The following is a 14,962-nucleotide window of genomic DNA, read 5'->3' on the forward strand; positions in this document are numbered from 1 at the left end:
TCTGTGCTCTGCTGCCAGGCCCGTCCCCAGAGCACCAGCCTCACTTCTCTGCTGTTGGTTTCCCATGATGTGGATATTCTGGGACCTCCAACCCCAGTACATCTTAACAGTGACATACACACCTTCCCCTAGACTCCATTTCCACCAGTGACCCTAACCTCCCGCAGTTGCAAGCTTTACGCTCTTGCTCGGTCCTCCCTCTTCCAAGCTACCCCATCCCATTCTATTATTTCTTCCTTTGATGGGACCCCCATTCTCCCCTTTCCTTACTTTTTCTTTTTTTAGATGGAGTTTTACTCTTGTTGCTCAGGCTGGAGTGCAATGGCGTGATCTCGGCTCACTGCAACCTCCATCTCCTGGATTCAAGCAATTCTCCTGCCTCAGACTCCCTAATAGTTGGGATTACAGTCGCCCGCCACCTGCCTGGCTAATTTTTTGTATTTTTAGTAGAGTCAGGGTTTCACCATATTGGCCAGGCTAGTCTCGAATTCCTGACCTCAGCTGATCCACCCGCCTTGGCCTCCCAAAGTTCAGGGATTACAGGCGTGAACCATCATGCCTGGCCACTTTTCCTACAACTCTCTTTGCTTCAGAACCTTAAGTTGTGACCTAACACAAGATGGCCTCCTTCCTGGCATCACTGACTGTGACCCGGTTACTTTTCCTGATGGATCACTGCAAACCTTTCATGCCTCTGACTGCCCACAGGGAAACATCCAAGCACTCATGGTTCGAGGCAAGTTACCCTGCCTTCCAACATCACATCTAGGTCCCCTCAGACGCACACCTCCGGTCGAGTCCACCGGTCAGTCATTCCACTGAATTCTCTCCAGCCCCTTTACTTAGGAAGAACAAGCCTTTGTCCGTGTTCCACAGAAGGGAAAACTGCAGGAAAGGCATGAGGAGATTCCCGGGGGCTGTCTTGTGAGGTCATAATGGGAGGGCACACAGCCTCAAGAGCTAGCAACAAGGAGGCTGGATGGGAGACCACGGGAAGGGAGAGTGCCCTGCAGGAAGAGGCAGAACCGAGAAGGCAACGCCCTGGCACTGGTCACCTTCACAGCATCATGAAGGAGGAGGATCCGGGGAGGAGAAACCAAAGTCTGGGGAATTCGAGAGGTCAGAGCCATGGTCAGGGAGCAAGTTTCTGTCAAAAACCTCTCTCCTGGCCGGGTGCGGTGGCTCACGCCTGTAATCCCAGCACTCTGGGAGGCTGAGGGGGTGGATCATGAGGTCAGGAGTTCAAGATCAGCCTGACCAACATGGTGAAACCCCGTCTCTAGTAAAAATACAAAAATTAGCTGGGCATGGTGGCGCACGCCTGTAGTCCCAGCTACTCGGGAGGTTGAGGCAGAAGAATCGCTTGAACCTGGGAGGCGGAGGTTGTCGTGAGCCGAGATTGCGCCACTGTACTCCAGCCTGGACAACAGTGAGACTGTCTCAACAACAACAACTAAAAAGTTGGTGCGGTGGCTCACGCTTGTAATCCCAGCACTCTGGGAGGCCGAGGTGGGTGGATCACCTGAAGTCGGGAGTTCGAGACCAGCCTGACTAACATGGAGAAACTCTGTCTCTACTAAAAAAAAAAATTTTTTTTTAAATTAAAAAGATACAAAATTAGCCAGTTGTGATGGTGCATGCCTGTAATCCCGGCTACTCGGGAGGCTGAGGCAGGAGAATCGCTTGAAACCAGGAGACAGGTTGCGGTGAGCCAAGATTGTGCCATTGCACTCCAGCCTGGGCAAGAAGAGCAAAACTCTGTCTCAAAACAAAAAACAAAACAAAAAACAAGTCACTTCCTAAATCATAAGCGCCCGTGAACACGAACCGCATCTTATGCCTTCTCTGCCCCTCACCCCAGACCCAAGACTCAGTGACTACGTTTTGACTGATTGACGGACGAACGGCAGCTCTGGGGACTGAGCAATTGCTCTGGGACTTTAAAGACCTGGAGTCTTTTGCTGATGTGTGCAGTGGCCTTGGGCTAGCTGACAAATGTGCTGTTTCTGTTATAAAGGAGGGCTTGCAAAACCTCTTATTTTTTAATACATGTATTATATATACATGGCAGAAACTGCCTATGAGCAAAGAGAAGAAAATACAAATCACCCACTGTTAACATTTCAGTGTTTATTTTTCAGACCTTTTCCTAGCAAAATGTATATGTGTGTGTAATGATACTTTTAATTAAAAAAAAAGTACATGCAGAAGATATAGTAAAGAACACTTACTAATTTGCCAACTCCTTGTGCCCTGATTTATTGAGACTTCATCCTTAAGTATGTATCACTATTGCATAGCTGAATATAACAAAACTCCCCATCAGCTCTCTTTCATTCCTTGGACTCACATCAGTCTCTAAGTCACCCCTGAACTGTGATTTATATGATAGCTTGGGAAAAGCCAATTGGGGACAATCAATGGAACAGACGGAGATAGGCCTGGAGAATGTGCATGAATTAAAAGGAAAACTCCATTGTAATAGGAACAAGATTCTAATCACTACACCTAATTACAAAGAGGAGTAAATCACTGAAAAAAAAAAAATTGTCTCATACAGAACAAACAAAGCAATTAGTCATAAACAGAAGCTCAGGGCTTGGTGAGCAAGCCAGAGCCCAGACCCAATCTACCAGCTGTGCATCTGCTCCCAAGACCACTTTGGGGCCATGGAGGGTGGGCTGTAAGGTGAGAGTAGAGCTTGGGTATGTAATGGTGCTGGGGAAGGGAGGGTGGCCGGCTCCCAATACATGCGCCTCTACACGCACACACACACACAGCCTCATCAGGACCTCTGATCACAGTAGTGACCCAGCATTAGATGCTAGAAGGCTTAAATCTACAACCCAGACCTTCCTGCATGGCAGAATGATGAGTGGTGATTTAATATATCTCAGAGTCACCTTCGTCATCCCTGTCTGTATCCCTCAAACAACAACAATAATAATAGCAGCTAATTCTTATACTCAATTACTGTAGATCTGACACTATGCCGGGCATTTCACAAAGCTATCTAGTTCAATTCACACATTAGACCTTCAAAGGAGGCACTATTATCGTCATCTCCATGTATCAGTGAGGAAACTGAAATCCAGAGGGCTGAGCAATTTGGCTAAATTCATCCTGTTTATGAGGAGAAGAACCTGGATTTAAACCCAACAGTGGACCCCAGAGCCCATGCTCTTAAACTCTGCACCACGTCACCTGTAAGATGAGAAAAGTTAAACCCATCTTTTAATGTGGTAAAGAACCAGGTGTCAAGTGTGAAATGCCAGGTGCAAGTGGACCATTTCATAAATGTTAACGTGATTCTTAGCCCTTTTCCTATTGGTTGCCCCAACTCATTCTCTCTCCCCTGAGGTCTCCTTCCTAAAAGACCCTTGGAGAGCCCCACATTGCTGGTGGGCCCTTCTGAACCTTGTACTCTGTATCTGCCTATACCCCAGGAGTGGAGGATGAGGGGAATCTCCTGCTCTTGAAACCCAGGACCCTCCTAGAAACTGGCTATGCAACCCGGAGGTGAGCTCTGAGGGCTTGAACTTAGCAACTGTCTCTACTATAAGTTTCAAAAATTGAAATAGACCTGTAATAAATTGTTGTCCTGCAGGGCTACACAGTGACTGGAGTTATCTTAAATATATCATCTGACACAGAAAATCTAAATCTTCCTGAAAAACCCAAGACATGTAATGACTGTGTCTATAAGGGCAGGCTCTCCTGAAGGGTCTGTGAATAAAATCTCCAGGAGCGGGGGCTATTCTAGGTCTGTCTCATTGCCAATGGCTGAACTTGGTTTCACCCTGACAGTAGTGAGGGGAGATGAATCAGAACATGTACTGTTCATTTGGTCATTCTAAAGAACTTCCCTGAGCATGCCAGAATCTGTTTTAGGCACTGAGAGAGATGACTTGGAAAAATCAATCTAACAATATTCTGTGCACAGACCTACAGGGCTGGGGTGGGGGCAGCTTGGAGGCAGGACCACTCTTGAGGGCTAAGCTGCCTTCTTAAGAGCTAACAGGGCCTGGCCCAGGGCTGTGGGAAGAAGAGTGAGTCAGGTCCTTATTGATGAAGGCTCTTCCCCTCAGTCTAAAGCAGATGATAAAACAGGAGCTTCTGGCTGAGCGTGTGAGGCAGTAAACACACAAAAGCATTTGTTTTGACACGTCTGGCAGAGGGGCTCAGCTCAACACAGCAAACTCTCTTGCAGATGTCCTTAGTCAAGCCGTTCCTCTAGACTAAGGCCCTGCAGTGCTCAGCTTGGACCCTACCAGGGTAGTTGAGGGCTCGGGCCCCAGGGCCACAGAGACTCGGCTTCACACCTTACACTCAGGAACCACACGGTGATCTTGGGCGAGTGGTAGGACAAGTTACCCTCTGAACTCCAGTTAACAGAATGTTCTTTATGGGAGAATGAAACGAGGTGAAATGAGATGGTGTGACAGAGCATTTACACACATGGAAACACACAGGAAATACAGGCTCTTGATGCTGCTATTATTATTATTAATCATATTGGTGATTTTTTTTTCTGTTTTTTGAGACAGGGTCTCACTTTGTCACCCAGGCTGTACTGCAGTGGCACAGTCATAACTCACTGCAGCCTTGACCTCCTGGACTCAAATGATCCTCCCACCTCAGCCTCCCAAGTAGCTGGGACTATAGGTACACGCCACCATGCCCCAGCTAATTTTTTTTTTTTTTTTTTGGTAGAGACAGGGTGGCCTCAAACTCCTGAGCTCAAACAATTGGCCTGGCTCAGCCTCCCAAAACGCTGTGATAACAGGTGTGAGCCACCGCACCTGGCTAGTCTTCTAATTTAAAGGCCACAGTTGGACTTGTCCTTCATTGAGTGCCCTGGTCTTCAGAAGAGATAGGACAGTGCTCTGGGTAAAGCCTGGTCAACACACACAACCTACAGACCCGGGTGGCCCTTCCTCTCCTGACAGTGGTTGTAAAAAATCAGCTGCTCGACCAAGCGGGCAACTGTCCACCGTCTTCCTCCAGAGCTCGCTCCTCCTCTTACCAGTCCACTCCACCTGGCTCTTGCCTCCCTGCACCCAAGAGTCTATATGAAAGAGAGAGAGAGAAAAAAAAAACACAACTCATTTCATACAGCGCCAAAGAGAGATCTGAGGTATAGAGCCACCAAGTCCCACCTGCCCCCAAATGTCACCTGGACAAGCTAATTGGTGCTGCCTTCTTTCCCCTTTTCTCACATCCCTCAGGATATGAGTTCTAATATCCACTTAGGATCTGAGTGACCACAGGCGAATTACTTCGCCTCTCTGGCTTTGAGTTTCCAGTTTGTAAAATGGGGATAATAAGACCGCCTACCCCTCCTGAGCGTGTCTGAGAGTGACCACATGTGGCAGACTGCATTCTCCTAAGGTATTTCCATAATATCTCCCCGATGCCACATGCTATCTATGATAGGAGCTCAATACGCCTCCAATCCAGAGGTGAGCTCTATGTCCCCTCCCCTTCATTCTAGTTGAGAATTTGAGACTCACTTGTGTTGTTTGACCTTTGAGGTTAGGTAAAAAGAAAAAAAAAAGTGAACACGCTTCTGCCTTGTCTGTGGAAACATTGGTGCTCCAGCCCTAAGCTGCTGTATAAGGAGTCTGACTGCCTGAGGCAGCCATGATGTAAAGAAGCTCAAACCAGCTCATGCAGAAACACCATGGGGAGAAGTCCTGAGATCCCTTGGAGAGAGATGCTTGGTCAGCCCCTGTTGTGCTAGTTACAGCCACTAGAACTGCAACCTCATGTCTGACTGCAACCTCATGAGATGCTCCCAGCCTGAACCACTCAGCTGAGTCCCGCCCAAATTCCTGCTCCATAGAAACCACGAGAAATAACATAATGATTGCCGTTGTTGTAAGCCAACAAGTTTTTGGGTGATTTGTTATGCATCAATAGATAACTGGAACACCACATATATAAAAACATGCTGTAAACTGATGGGTAAATATTAAGAACTCCAAATGCTATCGTAACTTTTGTGATTATTTCCTTTTCAAGTCTGCCCTTGATTTTGTCTTTAGAAAAGTATGTGTGTTGTGGGTGGGGTGAGAAGAATGCATACAGAATTGCCCTTAGCTGCCTTTCTTTTATTTTTTTAAGACAGAGTCTCACTCTGTTGCCCAGGTTAGAGTGCAGTGGCACAATCTCAGCTTACTGCAACCGCCACCTCCCGGGTTCAAGCAATTCTCCTGCCTCAGCCTCCCGAGTTGCTGGGATCACAGGCATGCACCACCACACCTGGCTAATTTTTGTATTTTTAGTATAGAGGGGGTTGTGCCTTGTTGGCCAGGCTGATCTCGAACTCCTGACCTCAGATGATCCACCCGCCTTGGCCTCCCAAAGTGCTGGGATTACAGGCATTAGCCACTGTGTCTGGCTTTGCCCTTAGCTTGAGGGAAAAAAGTCAATTGTCACCAAATGGATGGTGTCAATATGTAAAATGACTTCTCAATTCACTTGGTGGCATCTTTTAGAAATAAAGGTTCCATGAACTAATTAAAAAGTGAATTGCAACTAGGGGATTTCCCCCAACAAAGCCAAGCTAATTCTACCCAACGATCCTCAAAACACGCTGGGTACTGCAGAGAAGCTGAGTTCCCTGCACAGCACCGGAAGAAGCCACTTCAGCTGCCCATGGGGAAAGAAGCGATGTGTTCCAAGCATAAGAATGTGGACATGAAGCCTGGCCTTCCATCCCACCTTTTGGTACTGGGATTGGGGAGACGATCTCCACCAACCACAAAATGCGCGTGCCTGGGGTAGCCAGGTGCCTCACAGTTCAAAACAACAACTTTCGTGTTCTCATCTCTGTGGTTCCTGGGAGCAAACTGAGATGGTAAAGCCGTCAGCAGCCTAGGCCCTCATCATCTTGACAGATACTTAGCTATTCATTTAAAAACAAGCAAGAGAACAAGCGTCAGCTGTATTTTTTAATTACTCCTGGATAGGACTGGGAATGCTTTGGCATAATTGGGGTATTGAGATTTTTTTCCCCGTTTGAAGGCCTTGTTGCAGCAAGAAAAATACCACGTTTATTCTAATTAAAACCAACTCTTCTTTTAAATCATCGCAGCAATAAGAAGGCAATTGGTGATGGATATTTACTTTTTAAGGGTAGCTGGGGTAACAGCTACTAGGCCCAGATCTGCTGTGTTGAACGTATGTCCTTCAGCACGGAATTCTCTCACTTGCAGGCTCAGTTCTCTCATTTATTAAATGGGAGATATGAAGAAAATCCCACATGTTCCCTTTGGCTTTCATTTAATTTGAGGTCATTCCTCCCACTTTCTGTTACCCCAGCCCAGTAGGGTATAATGTACCAAGGACCAGCTCTCTTGGTATGAAGAGTATTTGGGGACATGTGGTGTTCAAACGAATCCCTAGGCCTCCATGGGAACACCAGGGCTGGAGCTGTCGTCAGCTTGTCCGGACAGTGCAGTGGCCCCCAACTACCTGTGCGTGCATCCGTCACACCTGGTGACTTGTTAAATGCCCAGCCCAAGCTGCTTGCCCCTTCAGCAAGCGTGTTTCAGTCGTTCTGGGGTGGGGCCCAGGAATCTTCATTTTGGATAAGGGTCCAAAGTCATCTCTGACGAGGTATTTAGAAGACCATACTTTAAAAAAAAGGTACAGGTCTAGCTGAAAAAACATGGCCTTCAGACGTAGAAAGACGTAGTTGTCTTTTTGATTTTCCAGCCACATAAACCTGACAAAGACTCGACGTTCCTGAACCTCTCTGTTCGCAAACAAGTTCAGCTCCCTAGCACTGCTGGAGGGTGGGAGGAGACCACACCCAGCACCTTCCCGGTTCACTTCCCGCCACACACAGCCGCCTGCCAAAGACCTGTTCCCTTTCCTCGCTTTACACTCAGAGTAGCTTTTCAAAAAGCACCAGCGCAATGACCTCTCAGAAAACAAGTTTGGCAGAAAAAGCCACATTTAAAAGGGTCCAATAGGCTGGGTGCGGTGGCTCATGCCTGTAATCCGAGCACTTTGGGAGGCTGAGGCAGGTGGATCACCTGAGGTCAGGGGTTGAGACTAGCCTGGCCAACGTGGTGAAACCCTGACTCTACTAAAAATACAAAAATTAGCTGGGCATGGTGGCAGGCACCTTTAATCCCAGCTACTCGGGAGGCGAAGCAGTAGAATCGCTTGAACTCGGGAGGCAGAGGTTGCAGTGAGCTGAGATTGCACCATTGCACTCCAGACTGGGCAACAAGAGTGAAACTCCATCTCAAAAAAAAAAAGTTAAAGGGTCCAATAGAAACACTTTGGCCATTTAAAATGGCCATACTTCTCTTGGTTAACAGTAAGGCGAGGAGGACAGCTGAATTTAGCCACCAACAAAACAAGTTGTAATTGTATACCTGGCAGGTGGATAATGAAAAATGATAATAAAAATAGTAAGAAGAGGATGATGGTCCCTATAAATCTAACAGCATTTCTAAAAGCCTTTGGATGCCCTGCCCTGTTCAGGTGCTGAACTGTCTTGTTTCCATCCTTCACCCTTGGACTTGACTGGGAGTAGGGAGGAGAATGAGCACGCTGGAGCCAGGGATGGGGAAGGGCTGCGCGCAGCACTCCCGCCTCCTGCGCGATCTGTCCTCCCGGAGCACAGGGGGATGTGGTTTACCTGAGTGCACCTATTTGCAACCAGACACCTGGCTTTGACCAAATGTGACCAAATGGCTGACAGAGCACATTAGCTTGCCTCCTCCGCTTGTCAAAACAATTAGGCTCTGAAAGGTGGTGGTGGCCTCACCGGGCTGAGAAAATGCCATCGGTGTATGAGACCGTTCATCAGCCTCCTGGAAGGTTCGACGGGGCCAAGAGGGCAAATGACCTAAATGGGGAGAGGGAGACTAGGCTGGAGGTAGGACAGGGGAGTCATTAAAACATTAAAAAACCTGAAAGTACCACGTAGCCACAGATGACCAAAGGGATCCATTCCCATGGCTCCATAGGGCACACGGCCAGCGTGGTGCTAAGCGTAAGGGGTGGGAGTCCTGGCATCCACCGGGTGATTGACAGGCTGGCCCTCCCGCACTTCTGCTCTGCTCCGGTAACTACCCGTATTATGCCGAAATGACACAAGCGACAATAATTAAGCCCCAGATCTCTGTGGATCATTCGCAGTGATAATTCCACCTTTGTAATTCAGCTTCAGATAAACCCCTTTTGTTCTGCCTTATAACACAGATTCTAGTATCATTCAAGTATATTAACTGTAGCCTATTACTGTCACAAAAAATGCTCCCTGAGCCATAGCAAAAGACTCCCTAGACAAAACTTTATGTCATGTTAATCCAAGCTTTAATAACTATGAGGATATATAACTGTATTCTAATTGTGCTCTGCGTTCCCGCATACAAAAACAGAAGATATCAAAAATGACAGCAGCCGATCTCTTCAAATAAAAAAGCATTAATTCCTCACTCAGGGCGCTGGGATGCTGGGGTGAAGAGATGTATGTTTATCTGAAGAGAGAAGACATATGGGACTTTTGAGGACAGAGAAGGTTTAGGGGCTAGGGTGGGAGCACCAGGAATCAATGCCACAAGGGTTGAAGGCTGCGGAAGAGGCTGGAAGGCAGACATGGAGACTTGGACACAGAGACTGACTTATCAAGAGAGCCAGGTCAGAGATGTTCAGAGGATAGAGAGAAGCCAAGTAAAGCTTTCTTTGTTTTGTTTTGTTTTGTTTTGAGACGGAGTCTCGCTCTGTCACCCAGGCTGGAGTGCAGTGGTGCAGTCTCGGCTCACTACAACCCCTGCCTGCTGGGTTCAAGTGATTCTCCTGCCTCAGCCTCCTGAGTAGCTGGGATTACAGGCGTGCGCCACCACGCCCAGGTAATTTTTGTATTTTTAGTAGAAACAGGGTTTTGCCATGTTGGTCAGGCTGGTCTCGAACTCCTGACCTCAGGTTATCCACCTGCCCCGGCCTCCCAAAATGCTGGGATTATGGGCGTGAACCACCATGCCTGGCCCACGTGAAGCTTTCTAAGGCAGCTGTGAGGATCCCTCGGTTCTTGACCCAGTTTGGACATTAACTCAGTGGGTAACCTTGGCCAAGTCATTCCCACTTGCTGGGCCTCCCTTTCTTTCTGAGGAGACAGCGTCAGGTCAGACATCTTGTAGGGCTCACTCCCTCACCTCCTCCAAGCCCTCTCCCTGCGGCCCAGCCTGGCCAGCTGATGTAAAATTACAACCCACTCCAGGTACTTCCTAATCTCCTTTACACTGTGTTTCACTGTTGTTTTATTTAAGTGGCTCCTACCATTTTCTAATTGTGCTATGTAATTTTCTTTTTTGGTATATTTGCTGTTTATCCTATGTCTCTCCACTTGAGTTGAGTTCTGTCATGACCAGGATTTGTTTCTGTTCTGTTCACTGATTTATCCCTGGTGCCCGGCATGGTACCTGGCACACAGCATGTGTTCAGCGTTTGCTGAATGACCACGTGGCATGGCCATGGACCAGGTGTGTGGTCCGGGACAAGTTTCTTCAACTCACCAAGCCTCAGTTCCTCAACTGAGGAAAAAAGAGGCAGATACCTACTTCCTAGCATTGCTGAGAGGATTAAATTAAAGAGCAGATGCAAAAGCAACTGGAATGGTGCCCAGCACAACAGAGGTGCTCAAAGCAGGTTATTTTATGGACGAAAACAACATTCCCTATAAGGCTAAAGATGCAATTTTCACTGCTAAGACCAAACGCAGGTCCTTATGTAGTTATTGGTCTTATTACCACCACAATATACGCCTCTGCTAGAAACTCCACCTCCTCTACTTCTCCAGCCCCCAAACCCACTCCAGGTCCATAGTCTGTCTCCTGGCACCAAAAAAGAATCAAAACACTAGGCTCTTGTGGGACACTTCTGCATCATGGAGGCTGCTGGGCATGGGAGTCCAGAAGCCCACAGTGAACTTGGGCAAATCACAAACCTCCTGGCCTTAACGTTACCTTCTCTTTAAAAATCAGGATACTATATTTTAATGCGTCTCCCGTACCGCAGAGGGTGGGAATGAAATATAACAAAATGAATTGTCCAACAAAAGGAATTAGGACTCTGTTGTTTAACCTCTCTGAGCCTTGTTTCCTTATCTGTGAAAACGGGTATCGTCATAACCCTCACTGCCTTATCGCACCCAGTGGTTGTGAAGACAAAAGAGCCAGTGGAGCTTCTGCTATGTAGAGAGTGACCAGAGGCAGAACCCCGAGGGGCCAAGAGCACTTCGTCTGTAGCAGGTAGACTTGTCCTGCAGTGCCAGCTCCCAGGCTCATGCAAACCACTTAACTTCTGCACAGGGCCAGTTTTTTCATCTGTATCATGGGAATTAAAACTTTACCTGCTCTGCCTACCTCAGTGTTGGGTGATGCTGGGACAGATACTTCACAGCCTGTCAATCATTTTCACGCCCACATGAAAATGGCCCCAAGAGGAGGAAGAGCAGGGCGTACCTCCTACTGCGGTTTGGGCCGCTGAAGAAGGTTTTAGTAATAATGACCACAGGCAGATGAGATGATCCGATCTCTAATATTCTTTCTTGTGACTAGGAGACAAGATCAACCCGCAGCTCAAGACTGTTTCCCGCCTCCCCTGTGATCTGGAATGCCTTCATCTAGTTGGAGGGACTCAGAGGGCAACTGAATAGAATTTCCTTAAAACATTATGACCCACAGGCAATGCAACGGTGCCCGTGTGGGCTGGATCTCCACCGGGCAAGGACTATCCCATGGCAAGTGTTCATTGACTGGGAACAGAATGGCCAGCCTCTTTATTGATATTTTCACCACACTTAAAAACCAAAGAATAAAAGGATGGGGAGGTGGCAGATGAGGACAGCAATTTCATTAATCACTTCCTCTTTTGCTGAAGATCAACTATGCAACCAGATTTTATCATGAGACAGATCAGAAATCCCTAGTGTAACAGCAATCGCTCCTTTTACCTTTCTTCAGACAATGCAAAGGACATAAAAGGCCCTGAAGCTCCCATTCCCAAAACTGCTGAAAAGCAACCACAGGTAGAATATGAAGCAAAGATGGTTGCTCCTCAGGTCTCCAAGGTGCCTACCTGACCTTTAGAGCTCACTGGCCAGAACTCAGAATTCTAGTGGCACAGTTGAGCAGTGTCTGGAAAATCACCTTGGATTTTCTCCTTTTACCTAGGAGCCTGAGGTTTCTCAGCACCCACAGAGTTTACAGTGGGCTTCATTTCCCTACCCCATCCTACACTGGCTCACTCTGTTTTAATGAATTCTCATCTCCCCAAAGTGGAAAACCGATGGAAAATGGAGGAAGAACAAAGATATTCCACAAAAGACTGAGAACCCAGGCTGGATGTGGTGACTCACGCCTATAATCCCAACACTTTGGGAGGCAAAGTCAGGTGGATCACCTGAGGTCAGGAGTTTGAGACCAGCCTGGCCAACATGGTGAAACACCGTCTCGACTAAAAATACAAAAATCAACTGGGTGTGGTGGCGGGTGCCTGTAATCCCAGCTACTCGGGAGGCTGAGGCAGGAGAATCGCTTGAACCCGGGAGGCGGAGGTTGAGATCGTGCCATTGCACTCCAGCCTGGGCAACAAGAGCAAAACTCCATCTCAAACACCAACAACAACAAAAACTGAGAACCCAAATGGAGGTCCCTCACTCCTCCCCAGACTGGCACACCGCACATCAGACACATGGGAAAGAGGCCCCATGTAATCAGCGGCTGCTGAAATTTCTGCAATACCTATCAAAAACTATGTTTTTCCCTTGCCCATCCAGCATCAGCTGCCAAAGACTTCGATATCTATTTGAGAACCCTCAGTATTGATCAGGTCAAATGCTACAAGGTTTTTATCTCCTGATTTCTTGACCTTAAAGGGACCCAGAGGACTTACCAATATAGTAATGTCACAGTGAAAATAATTGTGGGGAAGAAAGATACTGAGTAATTTACGTTGTCCTGATTTTTACTTGTCCATCACCTTCAGTACTCATGCAGAATGTCTCACAAATCCTTCCCCCATTTTTTCATGGGGATTACTGAGACCCCGACAACAGAACGATGCCTCGCTTTACTAGAGGAATACTGTCGAGAATTACAAATGAAAGACTTAAGCAATTCAGTACATTATAAGTCAGACACTATCTTTTTCATCTTTGTTAATACGTGAACTCCAGGCAGCAAATCTGTTTTGTTTTTTTTTAAACAAAAAAAAGGTAGAAAAGCTTTAATCACAAACGATTTAGGTGGTATCAGGAGCAAATTACAACACTAATACAGAACTCAGAGAAAGAAAATAAGTTTTAAAAGTACAAAATGATGACTTGCAGAGTAATGTTCATCTTCCTTCTGGCCAGACTTGTGGATTCATCATCCAGGGAGGAAAACTGAGGCAAAGCTGCCAGGCTAGAAAGGTTGAATGAAGAGCAGGAAGGAGGCAAACTGTGGCTTCATATGCCTGTCATTAGAGCAGTCATGAAGGCTTTGAAAAAATCATCATCATCATCATTATGGCGTTGGCCATCCTCCTGCAGGAAGGCGCAATGATTCGTGAATTGGAAGTGAGGATTGGCAGGAACTGGAAGTGAGGATTGGCAGCCATTGGTCTCTGCCCCAACTCTCCACATTTTCTCTGATGGACTTGGGCCCAAGTTCACCCCCATCTGACCCCAGGCCCTCCCAAAGAGGACCCCCAAAGGTCAAGACCCCCTGGCTGCAGGAACTCTGCATCCGGAGATGTAACATGTCTATATTCTATTTATCCAAGGTCTATTATCAGCCACAAATGCTGAACTCCAGGCTGGCTGCCTCTGCCCCAAGTGTCCTCCTGGGCTGCTTTCCAGGACCTCAGCTAGTCTGAAAAGTATTCTAGCTGCCAGGGTCAATGTTCTGCTGAATTGCAGCTATGTAGGATCTGGGTATTCCAAGAGTTAACACCCCAGAATCTCAGAGTTCCTTCGCTCATTCACTCCATGACCTGTCTACTTCAACGCCTCTGCCGGGCTCTGCGCCTGACTGCACTCTCAGAGAGGCCTCTAGCCAGGTCTTGTAATAGAAAACAGACATAGGAAGAAGCAGGTAACTCCCCACCACGGGAGAATCCAAATCAACTGACCAATGCGAGCGCTTGGCAGAAACACTCCTGAGGTCTCAAGGATAAGCCCTTTTATCCCAGTGCCAGGACAGCTGCAAGCTGTGAGGCAATGGCCCACGAGGGGCAGTGTGACACCTCCCATCCGTCCTGCCCACCCCGGAACCCTGGCCAGGTGCTTGGCAGAAACTGCCAGCATGCCCCTTGGCTCCAAGGAGTCTGAGCCATTCTAAGTGGCAGGTTCCAAGTACTAAGCTGCTGCCCCTGGCTAAAAAAGAAAAAAACAGAGAGGAAGAAAGAGAGGTAGAGGAAGCGGAGAATGCAAAATTTCCCCCCAGAAGGCATGTCAGCTATTCAGAAAATCTGGAAGATTGGAGCTGGGAAATGAGGAGCAGGCCAAAATGTTTAACCCAAGTTCTTTTATGATGTGCCCCCACAGAAACAAAACATCAGGGCATCTCACGAAGATCATGGTCGCTTCTGGGCCTATGATATCTTGAAACATGAGCCATGGTATTTTATTCCAAATATTTCTCCTTTGGCAAGGATAGTCCCTTTACTTCGGGAGCTAGGACACACAAGTGAACCCAACCCAACTGCTGTCCCATCCATGCTTTACGTGACCTCTTGTAAAGGCATGCACAAGCCCTTCCTGGACAACAGAGGGCCGCTTTCAAAGCAGAGGTCTACCTTCAGTGGGACTAATCATTTAAGTAGCCCCCAAACTCTGATTAGAGGATGTCTGCAGAAGTCTTGCCAGAGGAGATTTGAGAAACTGAAACATGGTACCTGCCAAGGACAAGCCTTTTGGCACTGTAGCCACCTCAAGACACTTGGCAAATTCCAT

General features: G+C 47.5%; 1 protein-coding gene and 1 long non-coding RNA gene across 21 annotated transcripts in view; both read right to left on the reverse strand.

Moving 5' to 3' along the window:
• The window catches only part of MSI2 (musashi RNA binding protein 2), a 433,576-nt gene that overhangs the window by 182,026 nt on the left and 236,588 nt on the right, over positions 1-14,962 (reverse strand). The gene's annotated exons all lie outside the window — the stretch shown is intronic.
• On the reverse strand, positions 270-14,712 carry LOC144335543 (uncharacterized). The gene is made up of 3 exons (XR_013406473.1): positions 12,427-14,712; positions 1,370-1,522; positions 270-375 (listed from the first exon to the last, which is right to left on the reverse strand). It is a non-coding gene; the product is annotated as an uncharacterized LOC144335543 (long non-coding RNA).

Source organism: Macaca mulatta, chromosome 16, assembly GCF_049350105.2.
Source record: "Macaca mulatta isolate MMU2019108-1 chromosome 16, T2T-MMU8v2.0, whole genome shotgun sequence".
Taxonomy (NCBI): domain Eukaryota; kingdom Metazoa; phylum Chordata; class Mammalia; order Primates; family Cercopithecidae; genus Macaca; species Macaca mulatta.